Source organism: Aquarana catesbeiana, linkage group LG09 (genome assembly GCF_042186555.1).
Source record: "Aquarana catesbeiana isolate 2022-GZ linkage group LG09, ASM4218655v1, whole genome shotgun sequence".
Taxonomy (NCBI): Eukaryota; Metazoa; Chordata; class Amphibia; order Anura; family Ranidae; genus Aquarana; species Aquarana catesbeiana.
In genome coordinates, this window is record NC_133332.1 from 136,291,673 (window position 1) to 136,304,287 (window position 12,615).

The window sequence follows — 12,615 nt, forward strand, 5'->3', positions numbered from 1 at the left end:
ATTGGTGGAGAAAAGGAGAATTACCGTTAGCCAATTAGCCAAAGCAGCATACAGTGAATGCCAAGTAGCCAATACACTTTAATGTGGTTGATATTATTGTATTAACTCTTCAAATGCTTGCAATGGTATGTAAGTATTCACTAATATTATGGTGTGAATCTCCAAACACCACACACTAGCTAACAAGCAGTTTACATTTGATAAACTTTATTGTATAGTATATAACACATCAAACACTAGTAAAAGTATTTTGTATGTATAATTGTGCTCAGCCCAATAGGCTAGCAGTTAGCACCTCTACATTCAAACATTCAGGTATTGAAAGACTCATGGGTTAAAATCCTAAAAGATTGCATTGGTGGGAAAAGGAGAATGCCAGTTAGCCAATTAGCCAAAGCAACACAAATATACGTGTATATATATTTACTGAAAATAGGTGATTGCCAAGTAGCCAATGCAGTTTAATGTGAAAGTTTTTATTGTATTAACTCTTTAAATGCATGCAATGGTATGTAAGAATTCAATTATATTATGATGTGACATTCCAAACACCACACACTAGCTAAAGGGCAGTTTACATTTCTTTGTTTGTTTATTTTAATTCACTTGTGCACTGAAAAAATAAACACAGCTAGTGGATGGTAGGTTGGCTGTTGTTTGAACTCATACCATGAGTGGTGTGGAGATATCCAAGCAGACCACTAAGCCATTGTGCTAAGTACAAGACCTGCATAATAGTGTAGTATTATTAAAGAATGAACATAAATAATTACTGCTTTATAGTCAACTAAATTAATAAATAATAAATCAAAAACATGAAAAAACAACATACAACAAATAGGTAACCTAAATGATTAATACATGTAACTTTACAGAATAGCAGACATTACTATGTAATAATCATTCAGAACTGCATTTCTTAGCAGAAGAAGGAAAAAAAAAACTAGGAATACTAATTGCAATATAAATCAATAGATGCACGGGAACTAGAGCACATCTCTGATAAAAAATGTTTCTTTCACATACATGGATCATGGCTACAGTACAGTGCTATATAACAACTTGATAAGAATTGGCATTTGTATATACGCGGAAGCGCTAATTAGCGGCAATTTAGAATTTACAAACGTTTGTTCTCCGCTTTTATCGCTGATTTTCATGCGCAAATTCGCCGTTTTGTTTCCATTTGGCTAAAATGGGCTCTATTATTTGCCATAGTGCCCAGTACTTCCTGGAGTTATAGTAAATGACCCCCAGTGTGTCAACATGTGCTATCTGTCATCTTGGGAGATCAATGGATGCATTTTGGGGTTGCAACCCCTTCCTCAATAATAAAGTAGCTGAGAGGAAGGGGTTGCACCCCCAAAACACGTCCCTTGATCCCCCATGATGGCAGCTAGCACATGTTGACATTCGGCTATTTGTGTGCATCTTCAAAATTTGGCTTTTCCTGGGGTGATTTCACCCCATCTGAACGCAATATCAAACACAGTTTGTAAATACTCGAGTCTGATATTGCCTTCAAGTTCTACCAAATGTGAACTTTGTAAGTTCAAGATTTGTGTCTTTCTTGTTGGTTTTAAACATGCCTGTTTTATCTTAAATGGACATTTCTACTTTTTCTAATGTGACCCCAAAAATTGTTCTACAACAAACATGTTGGTTTGTTTTAAAAAACTTTTCTAAATGCACATGTGATTGGGTATTAAAAAGATTGTTAGTCAAGAATGTGTGGATTATTGTCTCAACGCTACAACACTTTTGTAGTGCTCTAATTGCTGTTTTCTGTGACAATGGGTGTTATTTCCTAAGGGCAAATCCACTTTGCACTACAAGTGCAGTTTCAAGTGAACTTGTAGTGCAAAGTGTCTTTGCCTTTAGTAAATAACACCCAACAGTGCTTTGTAATGTTACACAATCACGCCATTTTCAGGACTCACCACATTTCTCTCAGGGTCAGCTAAAACAAACACAAGCAGTAAATGTCACCAAAGATTTGATAATTTTTTTTTATTTGAAAAAGGTTTTAGACATTGTCTGGCATATTGATAGCCCCCCTACCCGCAAAGAATTCAAGGTATCTTAGCTGGACATCACGGGCACTCGGGGGGCAAGCCAGGACGGCCACTTTCAAGCGCCGTCAGGGTTGGTTCATTTTGAATTCCGGTCTCAGGCCCAACTGAGCCAGCATAGTTGGCAGAATGTTGGCGTAAAAAGTTGTGTAGAACACAGCACACCAGGATAATGTTATTCAGTTTGTACTCCGCCATATGTATGGGTGTAAGAAATAGGCGGAACCGGCTGGCCATGATTCCAAACATGTTCTCCACCACTCTTTTGGCTCTGGCCAGCCTGTAATTAAAAACCCTCTGGTCCGGGGTGAGGGTCCTCATCGGGAATGGCCGCATAATATGGTCCCCCAGCGCAAATGCTTCATCCGCAACAAAGACGAATGGGAGTCCTTCCACATTGTCTTCTAGAGGTGGCAAGTCCAAGCTGCCATTCTGGAGACGCCTGTAGAACTTGATCTGGGTGATGACTCCACCATCGGACATCCGGCCATTCTTCCCCACATCCACATACAGGAACTCATAAGTAGCCGACACCACCGCCAACATCACAATACTATTGAACCCCTTGTAGTTGTAATAGTACGACCCCGAGTTGGGTGGTGGGATGATGTGGAGCTGTTTCCCATCAATTGCCCCTCCGCAGTTAGGAAAGTCCCACCGCTGGGCAAAGTGGGAGGCCACAGTCTGCCATTCCTGTGATGTGGAAGGAAACTGTGGAATAAAAAAAAAAATTAGTCATTTTGCACATAAACAGGGAAAACAGATTACACACAAACATTCTTGGCCAACATCAAGATAACATTTTTTGGAGGGAGCTTTTAAAGACCAAAGTATAAGGTACACCTATCATATTCCCCCTCCCCCCCTCTCATGGGCCATTTCTAACATTATAGGGGGGAGCTCTTGGACAGGTAACCCTCTCCACTTCATTGAGAGATGAATGCCTGAATAATGGGTATTACTTTGGCCCCTCCTTAGTTACACTATTGACAGTCCACTGGACAGGTAAGAAGTGTCATAAGACAAAGATATAAATACACACTGTACACATTTGAGCACATTTGGAAATTCTGCTATTACCTATCAAGATAATAATAGTATACAAAAACTTTGAACATTACCATTTGAAAGTATACAGGCAGGCCTTTGCACTACATGCTTTGGGGAACTCATCCATAGATCGGACCACTAAAGAGATGGGTATAGTGTGTATGGGCATGGCAAAGTCAGCAGATAGATGATTGAGGATAGATAGAGAATTGTTATCAGCTGACTTAGCAGTTGGGGGGGAGGGTTCCAAATGATTTGGGAAACCCCCCAAAAAAGCCTCTGGCAGTCTGCCTGAATTTAAAGCACAAATCACATTAAAAAACATTTTAGGGGGTGTTTGGGGTAAAGCAGTACTATGAAGCTGACAAAATACATTGTTAAGTGACTACATGAGGTGAATATAGGGCCAGGAGAGCATGCTGCGGAGGTAAGTGAAGGCAAATATGTATGAAGGACAAAAAAATAATTACATAAAAATCATGCATGAATGAGGACAAAGGGGACATTCACAGCATATTACAATCATGATAATTAGGGAATGAGGAAAGAAATACAAAATATTAGCAAGCATTATATACAATAAAATGTGATATTAAAGGATAAATATCTTACCTTAATATACTCCTTCTGCAGGACCTGGATGATGGTAGAACAGGTCTCTGGGATAATGATCCCCAGAGCCTGGGGGGAGATGCCTGTTGAGAACTTCAAGTCCTGCAGAGTTCTCCCCGTCACCAAGTACCACAGGGTGGCGACGAGCCTCTGCTCCGGAGTGATGGCTTGCTTCATGTAGGTATCCTGCCTGCTGATATAAGGGGTCAGCAAAGCCAACAAACGTTGAAATACGGGGTCCGTCATCTAGAGAAAGTTCCTGAAATCATCAGGATTATTCTCACGGATTTCACGGAGCAAAGGCATATGACAGAACTGGTCACGCTGAAGCAACCAATTCTTGGTCCATGAACTCCTCCCCACCCTGTTCATGGACTGGACTTGTGTCAAGGTCAGGACCCCAACACCAAGCCCCCGCACAGCACGAACCCTACGAGGAGTACGTATACGGAACATGGCTAGAAAACGGTCGGTTGCTCAGAACTAAGTAACAGAACGCACCGAAGAACAGCAAGGCCTGTGAAGAGCGACCTGAAAAACAGTAACAAACGAACAAGAACACAATGACTGAGTCACACATAGCTTGCTGCACGCACTGAAGAGCAGATACAAACCCACAAGCACAAACTGAACAGCAGAAAACGATCTGAAAACCACGAGTCTGAAAAAGTGCGAATCGTCTCTCACCAAACTTTTACTAACACGAGATTAGCAAAAAGAAGCCCAAAGGGTGCCGCACTTGGTTCTGAACTGGCCTTTTCTAGTCTCGTCGTACGTGGTGTATGTTACCGCGTTCTTAGCGAGTGGAAATTCTGACAACTTTGTGCGACCGTGTGTTTGCAAAACAAGTTTGAGCCGACATCCTTCGGAAAAAATCCATGGATTTTGTTGTCAGAATGTCCGATCAATGTCCGATAGTGTGTACGGGACATTAGAATTACAAACCAAAACACATTCTGCTACTCTTCCCAAGGGAGAGACATTTTCACTGTTTAGGCTGATTATTAGGGATGAGCCGAACACCCCCCAGTTCGGTTTGCAGCAGAACATGTGAACAGGCAAAACATTTGTTCGAACACCGTTAAAGTCTATGGGAAATCAAGAGTGCTAATTTTAAGAGTTAATATGCAAGTTATTTTCATTAAAAATTGTTTGAGGACCTGGGTCCTGCCCCAGGGGACATGTATCAATGCAAAAAAAAGTTTTAAAAATGGCTGTTTTTTCGGGAGCAGTGATTTTATTAATGCTGTAAACAATAAAAGTGAAATATTCCTTTAAATTTCGTACCTGGGGGGTGTCTATAGTATGCCTGTAAAGTGGCACATTTTTCCCGTGTTTAGAACAGTCCCTGCACAAAATTATATTTCTAAAGGAAAAAAAAGTAATTTAAAAGTACTCGCGGCTATAATGAATTGTCTATGGGAGAAATCAAAAGCTAATTTTAAAAGCTTATATACATGGTATTGTCATAAAAAGTATTTGGGGACCTGGGTCCTGCCCCAGGGGACATGTATCAATGCAAAAAAAAGTTTTAAAAATGGCCGTTTTTTCGGGAGCAGTGATTTTAATAATGCTTAAAGTGAAACAATAAAAGTGAAATATTCCTTTAAATTTCGTACCTGGGGGGTGTCTATAGTATGCCTGTAAATTGGCACATTTTTCCCGTGTTTAGAACAGTCCCTGCACAAATGACATTTCTAAAGGAAAAAAAGTCATTTAAAACTACTAGCTGCTATAATGAATTGTTGGGTCTTGGCCATACAGAAAAAAGTAATTGAAAAAAATGGCATGGGATCCCCCCAGTCCATTACCAGGCCCTTTGGGTCTGATATGAATATTAAGGGAAACCCCGAACCAAAATTTAAAAAAAAATTGCTTGGGGGTCCCCCCAAATTCCATACCAGGCCCTTCAAGTCTGGTATGGATATTAAGGGGAACCCTGCGTCAAATTAAAAAAAAAATGATGTAGGGGCCCCCCTCAAAATCCATACCAGACTCTTCAGGTCTGGTATGGATTTTAAGGGGAACCCCGCGCCCAAATTAAAAAAAAAGGCATGGGGTCCCCCCAAAAATCCATACCAGACCCTTATCCGAGCACACAACCTGGCAGGCCACAGGAAAAGAGGGGGGATGAGAGAGCTCCCCCTCCTGAACCGTACCAGGCCACATGCCCTTAACATGGGGAGGGTGCTTTGGGGTATTTAGATATCTAAATATATAGATAACTACATTTTCATATTAGTTATTAACAATTTTATTGTGCAAAGTAATATCCAAATTCCTAGAATGGATATCACTCTTCAGTGGTTGCATATCTATCACCCTGCAGAGGAGTGACCACCAGACGATGCTAGCATACAATGACCATCACTTCCAATTGTACCTATCCCATTTATTTTGGGCAAATCAATTATATACTTTATTATTTTAATATAAGCTATATTACTGCATATTGAATATGTCTATCATATCTGCTAAATTTAATATATCACTATAGCACATAGAGGGGTTTTTGGAGGCGCACCTCCAAAAACCCCTTTCAAGAAGCTAAAGATTGAAATAGTATCAACGTCAGGGTTTCCTCCTATGAACTTTTACTTTGTTGATTAACATGGACTCTAGTCGTTTTTTATCATGTTAACATCTGCTTATGTTTTATTTATACACCCTGATTGATTTAGCACAGAGCCCTGGGAGTTTCATTCATCTATACACTTCCCTATATTTATGGTTTCAAGATCACCTAGTCTGCAAAGAAAGGCTGACTGACCCATTCTCTAATTTTTATTTTATTTTAGGGGTTTTTCACATTATTATTATCAACATTTTTTGTGTATCACCTAATTAATTTAGACGTATTTATTATAGCTATTGAGGCAACTTCAATGGCTCTAGTCACGTAATTAGATATATGTTTTATTATATATATCTTTATGTATACATACTTTCTATATTTGACTATATAATTTTTTGAATATCGCCATCACGGTTTAGATATTGCATAACACTAATCACCTCATTAGCACCACACATTTTGTTTTATGTTTATATTTCACAATTAGTCTGATTGTTATGTTGGCTGCTTTTATAGATTGAGTTAGCGCGGCATTTACCCTAATTATTTACATGTGTTGTAATGCAACGCGTCGAGGGGGAGGCGGGTAATTTCAACCCCCATGTCACGGCCGGAGCGGAGGTTTTTGCAGTGGATTACATTGTATTGAGTTGTGCCAATTTTCTCTATTTTCAAATGTGATTGTTACTTTTTACTTCAATAAAATTAAATTAGGGTTTTACACTATGGGAGATTTCTTTATCCATACATGATATAACATGGGAGGAGTGAACTGAGAGGACACATACAGGCAGAGCTTTAGTATTACCAGCATGGAGGAGAGACATGCTAACAAGAGTGCTTGATCTACATGAGAATATAGATCAAGCCCTGGGGTGAACTGCCACCCACACATTAGATTGTAACACGTGGTGGATTGTATGAATATTGGATCAGATAGGTGACACACTGGTATAGAGTACCATTTGAACGATTTTTGCACGCATTGAGGCTTGCTTCTGTGACTGTATAGATAAATTCTCAGTGGATGTAATTACCTTGGGACTTCCCTCCATTTTTTAATAATATTTTGTTTACATTAAGTTTGTTTTTAAAGTGATGCACAGAGTTTTTTGCACTATAACACGTTAAGCATTATTGCTATCTAGATGCACTTTATCACGTGTGTGTATATCTATAATTTATAAATTTAGAAGCATTTTCATTTTATAAATTTACCATGCAGCATGGAGAGAACTTTATATATTTGAAGCGCTATATATGTGTTTGTACTGAGTAAGGTTTACACATGAAATTTATTTTGTATTACTCAGACACGGATTTCATTTCATCTTTATGACATGTAAATTCACTAATATAAGCAAAGCACCACATCATTCAGCATTACCAATCCTAAATATACATGTGGGGACACATTGTTTAGATGTGAGCAGCTGCTGAAAAGTTAAAATACATTTTTCTCCATTATTTATAAGTGATAGCGCATAGGATTCCCCTTATTTTATTTGATACTTTAAGAATAGAAGACCCCTGCAGATAGCAACCTGTTAATCTGTTATGCTTACATTGCTTCTTCGACCATGTAGAACCTACTACTTCCCAAATTTGCATACATCTCTGCCTGACCCACCATGCAGTGGAATCAGATGCCAATGTAAACCCATCACAGGAAATTAATGATAAAACAAGTCTATGCAGTAACAATGTTTGGCCCTTGTTTTGTAATGTAGCACAGTTTACAGTGTGAAAGGCAATCATAGACCCATAAATTGACAAACCCTAGAAAACTTTCTACTATGTATATAAATACTGCTTAATGGGAAAAATTTGCATAAAATATCAAGGCTGCTATGTGAACTACAGAGCTGCTGGTAGGCAGCAAATTGTTAATTATACTACAGCAGAGCTTTCTGGGTAGTAGATGAAATGCAATAGCGCTAGTGGAACCAGGCCCTGTAAGAATCAGAAAGGTACTGCCATCGCTTTGCCCTGAAATTGCCTCTCAGTCCTTATATTATATAAAATTAACGATGCCAAACTTTATGGGACTTATCGAACATCAATATTTATGTGTTGGCACAACTAATTATGTCTCAGAGGGAACATATATCTAAACTATTTTAAAATCTCTTTTATGAAGGCTGACTGCAAAAAAAATGAACTACCATACATCTATAGAACTTTTTAAAGCATTCTTCTACTAGTTGAGTCTTCAGTGAAGTCAGAGCATAACATATCCGTGACACAGGTGCTTCTACTGTGTAGCTGGATACATATTATACAGTATCTCACAAAAGTGAGTACAACCCTCACATTTTTGTAATTATTTGACTATATCTTTTCATGTGACAATACTGAAGAAATGACACTTTCCTACAATTAAAGTAGAAAGTGTACAGCTTGTATAAAGTGTCAATTTGCTGTCCCCTTAAAATAACTCAACACACAGCCATTAATGTCTAAACTACTGGCAACAAAAGTGAGTACACCCCTAAGTGAAAATGTCCAAATTGGACACAAAGTGTCAATATTTTGTGTGACCACCATTATTTTCCAGCACTGCCTTAACCCTCTTGGGCATGGAGTTCACCAGAGCTTCATAGGTTGCCACTGGAGTCCGCTTCTACTCCTCCATGATGACATCACAGAGCTGGTGGATGTTAGAGACCTTGCGCTCCTCCACGTTCTGTTTGAGGATGCCCCATAGATGCTCAATAGGGATTAGGTCTGGAGACATGCTTGGCCAGTCCATCACCTTTACCCTCAGCTTCTTTAGCAAGGCAGTGACATCTTGGAGGTGTGTTTGGGGTCGTTATCATGTTGGAATACTGCCCTGTGGCCCAGTCTCAGAAGGGAGGGGATCATGCTCTGCTTCAGTATGTCACAGTACATGTTGGCATTCATGGTTCCCTCAATGTACTGTAGCTCCCCAGTGCCGGCAGCACTCATGCAGCCTCAGACCATGACACTCCCACCACCATGCTTGACTGTAGGCAAGACACACGTGTCTTTGTACTCCTCACCTGGTTGCCGCCACACAAGATTGATGCTATCTAAACCAAATAAGCTTATCTTTGTCTTATCAGACCACAGGACATGGTTCCAGTAATCCATGTCCTTAGTCTGCTTGTCTTCAGCAAACTGTTTGCAGGCTTTCTTGTGCATCATCTTTAGACAAGGCTTCCTCTTGGATTGATAGCAATGCAGTCCAATTTGATGCAGTGTGCGGCATATGGTCTGAGCACTGACAGGCTGACCTCCCACCCCTTCAACCTCTGCAGCAATGCTGGCAGCACTAATATGTCTATTTCCCAAAGAGAACCTCTGGATATGACGCTGGGCATGTGCACTCAACTTCTTTGGTCAACCATGGAGAGGCCTGTTCTGAGTGGAACCTGTCCTGTTAAACCACTGTATGCTCTTGGCCACCATGCTGCAGCTCAATTTTAGGGTCTTGGCAATCTTCTTATAGCCTAGACCATCTTTATGTAGAGCAACAATTATTTTTTTCAGATTCTCAGAGAGTTCTTTACCATGAGGTGTCATGTTGAACTTCCAAACAAGATAAGGTAAATGTCTTTTTTGCATGTGTGCGCTGTAATATTTTGCTCCGCTATGTTGAACTTCCAGTGACCTGTATGAGAGAGTGAGAGCGATAACATCAAATTTAACACACCTGCTCCCCATTCACACCTGAGACCTTGTAACACTAACGAGTCACATGACACCGGGGAGGGAAAATGGCTAATTGGGCCCAATTTGGACATTTTCATTTAGGGTGTACTCACTTTTGTTGCCAGCGCCAAGTTGATGGGGACAATGGTCTTATCCCCACAACCCTGGACTGTTGTTGTGGGGGTCTTTGGGCAGGGAGCTTATCATCTGGAAGGGGCCCCTGATCCCACCCGCCCATGTGAATGAGTAGGGGTTACGTAGTACCCCTACCCATTCACCAAAAATGTGTAAAAAGTGTATAAAGACAGTAAATGAGTTTTTGACAATTACTTTATTAAAAATAAAAAACAATGTCCCCCGATGTAGATCCATTGCTGCCGCCCAAAAAAATAAATAAAAACCTTCTGCCTGGTCGAATGCTCCTCGTGGACTGCCTGCTCCTCCATCTGACATTTCTTAAATAGCTAAGGGGTGGAGTTACACAATGACATCAGCGGGTCATTCCACCCCTTGTGGCATCACTGACCTGGGCATGCTGGGTCAGGGCCACCAGGTTGGTTGTCCCCTTACCTATATAAGAACTGTCATCCAGTGGTGTAGGCATTAGGCGGTCAGCCTTTTATCGTGGGCAGAGATTTTTTCTCGGGTCCGGCGGTGCGATGGGCATCGTGAATGGGGGCTTTGAGATTCTGATAAGCCCCCTGCCCATCAACATGGGAACAAGGTGCTTTGGGGTGAGGGGGCAGAGCCCCTCCTGCCCTAAAGCATCCATCGCCCATGTTGAGGGCATGTGGCCTGGTATGGTTCAGGTATGGTTGGGAAGAGGCCCTTGTCCCCATCAACATGGGGACAAGGCGCTTTGGGGTGGGGGGCGGAGCACCCACCCTCAATGTTGAGGGCATGTGACTTGGTAGGTTTTCCTAGCCTGCCGAGCTGCATGCTTGGGTAAGGGTCTGGTATGGATTTTGGGGAGAGCCCATGCCATTTTTTAAAATTTGGCATGGGGTTTCCATTAAAATCCATACCAGACCCAAAGGGCCTGGTATTGAGTGTGTGGGGGAGGGAGGGACATTGTTTTTTTCTTTCTTTTTTTTAAATAACCGGGCTGGCGATTTTAACTGTGAGTCAATTTAAATAGACATTAAGAAAATGTAATAGAATTTTATAGAAATTTAGAAATGTTATTTTTGCTGTAGCATGTTCTTCACACTTAAAGTGGGGTTCCCAACCCAAAATAAAAAAAGTGTGGGTTCCCCCCAAAATTCATACTAGACCCTTAACCAAGCACGCAGTCTGGAAGGCCAGGAAAGGGGGGATGAGTGAGCCCCCCTCCTGAACCATACCAGGCCACATCTGCAGGGTTATGGTCAGTAGATACATAGTGCCATTGTGTTGGACAGGTGGATCTCCTAATCCTTAGCACTCTTGTTGATATAAACATAGAATTGGTTAGTTTGGTTATAGATGCACCTTGCTGTCAGTGTAAAAAAAAACACCTTAAAGATCAATGTCCATTTCTGATGCAAAAAGTTCAGCTAGCTGGACAGCTAATACTGCAGCACAGAGTTTGAGTCTAGGTATGGTGTGCTCAGGTTGTGGAGCCAGTTTTGCTTTGCCCATGACAAATTCTATGTGGTGTTGTACTGTAAAATCTACAGTTTTTAACCACTTCCCGACTGCTGCATGACGATATACGTCGGCAGAATGGCACGGGTGGGCAAAAGGGTGTACAGGTATGTCCCCTTTAAGAACCGGTGCTGCGCGCACCCACCATGTTCTCCATGACCGTGACCACGGGTCCCACGGACTCGATGATCCGCCGGGTGCCCGCAATTGTGTCACGGAAAGGTAGAATGGGGAGATGCCTTTGTAAACAAGGCATTTCTCCGTTCTGCCTAGTGATATGACAGAGATTATTGCTCTCTGTCATCGAGAGTAGTGATCGCTGTCATGTGTGTTGAAGCCCATCCCCCCCACAGTTAGAATCACTCCCTAGGACACACTTAACCCCTTTGTCGCCACCTAGCAGTTAACCCCTTCACTGCCAGTGTCATTTACACAGTAATCAGTGCATTTTTATAGCACTGATCACTGTATAAATGACAATGGTCCAAAAAGTGTCCAATGTGTCCGTCATAATGTCGCAGTCATGATAAAAATCCCAGATCGCCGTCATTACTAATAAAAAAAAATAATAATAAAAATGCCATAAAATTATCCCCTATTTTGTAGATGCTATAAATTTTGCGCAAACCAATCAATATACGCTTATTGCAATTTTGTTTTACCAAAAATATGTAGAATAATACATATCAGCCTAAACTGAAAAAAAAATAGATTTTTTATATATTTTTGGGGGATATTTATTATAGCAAAAAGTAAAAAAAATTGCGTTTTTTTCAAAATTGTTGTTTTTTTTTTTGTTTATAGCGCAAAAAATAAAAACCGCAGAGGTGATCAAATACCACCAAAATAAAGTTCTGTTTGTGAGAAAAAAAGGACGTCAATTTTGTTTGGGTACAACATTGCACAACCGCTCAATTGTCAGTTAAAGCAGCGCAGTGCCAAATCGCAAAAAGTGCTCTGGTCAGGAAGGGGGCAAATCCTTCCAGGGCTGAAGGGGTTAAGTAG